Source organism: Ceratosolen solmsi, unplaced genomic scaffold (genome assembly GCF_000503995.2).
Source record: "Ceratosolen solmsi marchali unplaced genomic scaffold, CerSol_1.0 scaffold47, whole genome shotgun sequence".
NCBI lineage: Eukaryota > Metazoa > Arthropoda > Insecta > Hymenoptera > Agaonidae > Ceratosolen > Ceratosolen solmsi.
Window position 1 is genome coordinate 3,423,388 of NW_011948419.1, and position 6,781 is coordinate 3,430,168.

A 6,781-nucleotide genomic window follows, 5' to 3' on the forward strand; every position below is an offset into this window, starting at 1 on the left:
CTCGAATTTCGCGAATTTTTATCAAATGTAGGGATGATGTTACGCAAGATCGTAATCACTTTTATCGTCAAAATTACAAGGTTACTTTTTGTGTGTGTGCGTGCGTGCGTGCGTGCGCGCGCGCGAGTGCGCTCATGGTTATGTGCGATGTGCGTGAGATTAATTGCAAACTACCTTGAGCATATGTCGTACATAAAGTTAAAGTATTTGTATATAAAACTGAATTTCAATGGTAAAAATTGTATAAGTGCCGGACTTTTTTTTTGTTTTTTTTTTTGATTTTTTTTGTTTTTTTTTTTTGTTTTTTTTTGTTTTTTGTTTTTGTTTTTTGTTTTTGTTTTTTTTTGTTATTTTATTACTTATTATAATCGAGCTTCTTGAGTAGAGATTCTCCTATAATTATCCTACTTTGATTTTTAAAAACAATTATGTTTCATTGATCTTAATTCTATATTCGGCTTAAAATTTTGTCTGTCCAATAGCATCACCGGCAAATAAATTATTAACGTTCTCATTGCTTCATTGCTGATATAAGAATTCATGAGTTTTACGGGGATAAACGAGAATATAGATTTCATAATATTATCTAGTAAGAACTAATTGATTGATAGAAATATACCATTACAGTAATAAATAAAATAATTGTTAATGTTCTTAGGCTTTATCTTACGATTAAAGATACATGTTACATTATATAATTATTTTATAATACCCCTATTAAGTATATTATGTTTATTTAAAATTTATTTATAATCACATCCTTCATTATATTTTTAATTACTGAAAATTGAAAGTAAAACTTACCTTTTTAACGAGAAATTTTTTTTTGTTAAACAAAAACCTTATGAACATATTAAAATTAAATATTAAATGAAATTTCATTGAATTATATGATGTTGGAATGAACTTTAATGGCACCACACAAAATGTATTAGATGAAAAAGATGTTAAATTATTAATATCGATAAATTTCAGGCTATAATATACGCTTTGTTTAATTATATTGACGAGCAGCTAAGTTTATCTAAATTCAAATATTTTTTTTTCACTTAACGTTATTCATCGAAATTTATTTAGTTAGACGCATTACATAAGCAAGCTGGTTTGCTGGTTTTTTGAAGAAACCCATAAACATTTTTAAACATCTTTCGAATAATATCGCTATAAAAGCAAATTTTTGTAGCTCATTAATTGTAAATAGTTTTCTATAAATTACATACAAGTTTTAATTACACGATATTTATGTAAATAATATTCAGAAGACGATTGTATTAAATACACCATGTCACTTAATCCTTATAAATTAGAAATATATCTTTACCACTACATTGATTGAAACTTTGATTATTTGCATAAATTCTACATTTGAGTCAAGGACATCTAATCCAGACTTAAATTTTCATTTTCTGATTTTTTCATGGGAATCGAAGCTTTGAATTGTAAGTATTGTGTTTATCATAAGCCAAAAGTATGATGGACAAAAATTTATCCTTTAAATCACTCGATACATTATATAAACACATGTTTTTAATTGACTTTCGATAGTTACTTGAACATTCGGCATTATTCGTAATCTTATAATACAATGTAACATATTTATCTTAACAAAGTCAATTAGCATTTATAATTATTTACATTGATAGCTGTCCTATAACTATAAACAACTTCTTTCGCGTAAATTACATCTTTAACATAACATACTATTTTATTTCTAATACTACATTATCTATTTAATATTCAATAGCAAAACGCTCAAAATGGCATTGCAAATTGTTTCTATATTATTGTTGAAATACATTGAATGAAATGCTGAATGTGTACATTTGGCTTAATTTAAGAAAGAAATTAAGTTGAAAGTTGAGAAAATCTATCGCTACACGCTAAAATATCGAGGAACAATTAATTAATTAATTGATTTGCGTAATGATGATAAAGTGAGCTTTATTACAACGAAGTGAAAATGATTAATTTAATGATAAGCTGAATTACAAACCATTTATTATTCGATTTTGAATGTCATCAGGGTGATTGTTGAATTGTATCGTCGTTGTTCCATTCCCGTTTACATTCATCCTGGGATTAGATATCCTTATCGGACTAATTCGCGCCTCGAATCCCGCCAGCTGTTAATAATTAAAAATCATTAGTATTTGTATCAAATACTTTTTTATCTCTTTATTATATTTTATATTCAATAATGATTCAATTTTTTTTTTTTTTTTTTTAAATGATTCGACATCTTTTAGAAACGTCCAAAGTCAAACAAAGTATTTTCAATTACTAAAAGTTATTAGGAAATAATTTGTAAGAACGTAAAGTGTATACTTATAGAATTTATAATGCAAAGGCAAATATGAACTTTGAAGTAAATTTTAAAATCACACGTCAGAATACTTACCGTTTAATCGAGGAAAACTTGGTCGTATTAAGTTTAAGTATTAAAAGTTACTTTTGCCAGAGTACATTTCATATTTATCGTAGATCCCTATAACATTGCTATTATCACTAGTATTATATGGATTTTCTTTTATAAAGTTAATGTTAGCCATCTAAATTTTATTAACTTAGAATTCATAGCAGTCACTTTCATTAATAAACAACATCGTCTAATGTATCGACTTTTTTTTTTTTATACATTTACTGAACTATATTAAATGTAAACAGAAAATATTGCCCAGTAGGATTGATCAATATGTTATCTAAAAATACCAAAATAATTTATTTTATTTTCTTTACTTATAATCCATACTTTTCTCGATATAGCTTTAACAGCAACATTATTGAAAATATTTTCTTCGTTATTAACTATTTTAATTCACAAAAAAGCTTTAGATGCAATCTTTCAAAGAGACCATTACCGTGCATCATCGGCAAAGAAATAAAAAAAAAAAAATTTTTCACAGTACAAAAAGAAACCAAGTTTGATTATAGAAATGAACAAAAAATCAAAAATATTGGTATTTGAAATTTTATGTAAATTAAAAATCATTTCATTATTATAGATGTTCATCTGTTTAATGTTCTTTTCTTTTTCTTTCTAAATTCCGTTATTTTCAAGAGAAAATTTTTACTATCTAAGATCAAACTTAATTCCAAAATTATTGAATGTATACCAATCAAACTAAGCTACGGACCTATCCTAATTACATATAACATGAACTCTGTTTGACAGCTTGACAATTCGAAAAATCATGAAGCTGTCACACAGAGCGAAGGCATCGGAAATATTATAAGCTGACAAAAGTAATCCTTAAAAGGACAAATTTTCAAATTCTATGAGTAATTTCTATGGGCAATCTGCATAATCATCCGCAGCTGTTAACGAACGCTATTCATTTTTTCGCCATTCTCATAAACAAATATTAATCAACTCAAGAAGTCTCAATTAATGAATATGTAATGAATTAACGTCTTAACCATTTATCTACGCGCGCTAAGACTTTGCTAATGATTTATCGCTTTTAAAATCGAGGCGTTAAATTCTTTAAATTTTTATGCATAATATTACGATGGCATAGTGGTAGCACTACGATATCCTCGGATAAGCTTTAAAAATGAAATAATTGCTCCTGCAAATGTCAATTGACCATAACGATGGAACTAGGCTTTCCCACACAGTTATTTAAGCAATCCAACTTAATAAATACAATAATCGTTATTCTACATTGATTGGCAATACAAAAATCTTCTATGTCTATATTATTGCTTTTATGTTGCACGAAAATGCATTGATCGCGCTGCAAGTAAGATGAAACGTAGAGCGCGATAGTCAGGAGGAAAATTTGAAAAAGAATGTGTGTAAGCCGTAGCGTGCAATTTCTAAAGCCAGAAACATAAGGCAGATAATACCTTAGGCACAATGCAAAAAGCGTAAACAAAATTTTCTTTCACTCAACTGTACGTATCGTTTATATAAACGACTGTTTTCTCGTATTCGCCTGACCGAGACCCCTAGGGATCCTCTAACATCCCCGGCAGCGTTATCGTATCGCTAAGTCGTACGGCAACTGTCACAGTAGCACCATTAGCAATCACACTGACGTATCAAATTGAAAATCGTCTCGTAGCGTCGAAACTCACCCCCACCTCAAGCACTGCCACACAAAAACTTTACCGCGTTTGATGATTACAATGTAGGCGGGAAATGAGAGACCGGGAGTGGGAGGGAGTTGGGGGATGAAGGGTGCGATATTATCACCTTATTATTATTAACAACGCGTCGTCGACGGCGGTCAACGGTGCAATGGTGACGACGTCGACTAAACGCGGCGGCACCAGGACGTACGTGGCGCGCGCTATCCACGGCCGCGGACTCTAGGCCACGTGTACCGTGACCCACGCTGCCTGGCCATCCCGTCGACGTAGACCCGGCAGATGGTGTGCACCGGCGTACGGCTCTTCATATTAATGCCGTATCGATTGGCTCGCGGGGGTGGGGACGAACGCCCGCACGTATACCCTTCGAGAATAGGGGGAGTTGGTAGTTAGCGGAGATAGCTAGCACGGAGGGATTTGACTTTTTTTCGAGACTTGGTTCGCGCAGGTATAGAAGAGAATGCAGTGAAGTAATACGTTTATGGGTGAGGGTAGATCGAGGAACGAGAGCTTGAAGGTTGAAAGAGGCTGGATAAGAGTGACGCGTTGGTCTCACTGACTCGATCTGGACTTGAGATATTGAAAAAGAGAGATGACCGATGATACTCGGCTGTTGCTCGTAAGACGTCAAATTTTTATTTTCATTTTTTTTGTTTTTTTTTTTGTTTTTGTTTTTGTTTTTGTTTTTCTCATCCCAAGGAAAGGAAACAGTCTACGTAATAGGCTACGCGTCCATGATTTTAGAACAATTTTTAGATCGAGGTGTGCGACGTGTGGGTATGTATAAAATATTGTCCAACGACGATTTCAGCTTGTCTACGTCTTCATAGGACTAAGAGAAAAGCTTGACATATCGCATAAGGCATATAATAAAAGTTAGTATAGATAATGGAACTGGAAAAACTCGAAGCAACTCGATAAATGGATGATAATGGTTAGCATAAAGTAAGGGGAATTAAAGAAGGCCAACCATTGTAATATGGAATTCTGACGCACGACATGTTATTGTGTAAAAGAGAAATTACGAGGCAGTTTATAGATTGTAACTCGAGTTCGGAGATCTCCCCCCCCCCCTCCCCCTCCCCCTCCATCCACCCCATCGTTGGTTAATTTCGGCACGAATAGGTTATTTATGTTATTTTTTATTTATTTTCTTGATGCTTTCAGTATAATTTGTCATTCCACTTTAACATAGAGAATGATAAAACATTAATGGTATAAGCTCGGGATCTAATATATAGCTCGAATAATGTCGTTTACCTTATAATAGAGATAAATCAATAAGATTTCATATGCACATTGACATATGATTAAAATAAAAAAGTATTATTCACTTAACCGTATTTGATAATTAAATTAAAAATTTATATATACATCCGATTAAAACCGATCGAATCCGTAATAAGTTCTTGACATAAAGTTTATAATTTACGATATCCTTTATGTGAAATTAAATATGTTATGAGCAAGCTTTACAGGGCATATAAATACAATATACACTATACTCAATGGTGTAGGTGTCCTTGTAAACATTTTCTTTTATCATGTGTACCACGACATTCAACATAATACTCTACGCCATATTTCTTCCAATCAGTCACTTAAGTTTCTTTTATTTCTAGGAAACCAAAGTAGTTATAATATTAATGGTTAACAGTATTATAGAGATTTATAAATGAGTTGGCGCTGATTACGTACATTTTAAAGCGCAGACTTGCTATTCTAATCAAACTAAGCATTGAATAAAGAAATATGCCAACTTATTGATAACATTATCAAACTAGGATACTGTATTCGTGGAAAAGTGTCACAAGATAGATAGATAGAGAGAAAGAGAGAGAGAGAGAGAGAGAGAGAGAGAGAGAGAGAGAGATTATATAATTTTAATGAGACAGAATGTCGTTGCTGATATTATTTTTTCCATATCCTCATCTCAAATTATTTCGAAAGGTAGTAAATCGCAATAAAGTATTGCCTATACAAATTCAACATTAATGTATTTGTAAATCTTATTATAACATATAATTATAGTATCATTTTTTTATTTTATTTTATTTTATTTATTTATTTATTTTTATTTTGCTTCATAAAAGCTTTCATTTGATCCATCTATTATTATGCAAAACTGTTACGACACAGAGAAGCTCGAATAGCTCAAATAATTAAATATACTCTATTATACAGAAAATCATAAACACATGCGAATTAGAGCTTATAACAATTTAAAATAAATTAATGTTAATTTAAAAATAAAGAGAAGCATAAATTCATATAGGAAAATATCACAGTATTTAAGTTTAAGTATGAATATAACAAAAATTATTACAAATTTTATTTTCGGATTTTAATTTTACAAGAACTATCGAGTATGATATATCAAGGTTTATTATAATTTTCTTTTTTTCTCTTTTCCAAAAATTTACTTTACAAAAAAATAAATGTGTGTAAATAAAAGTGTGTACATAAAATTGAGCACTTTCTATGTTCATTTCAAATTAATGCAATTAATTTTTATAAAAGCGCCCGCTGTATAATGCAATTATTTTCGTAATTAGTGTCAGATTTCATAGTCACAAGCGACAATAATTATTTTACAGTGAATTTCTTTTAAATTTTATAGTATACAAAATAAAAAGCAAATATCCGTTCAATAATCTAATTCAACAGTAGAACAATTAATTACGCA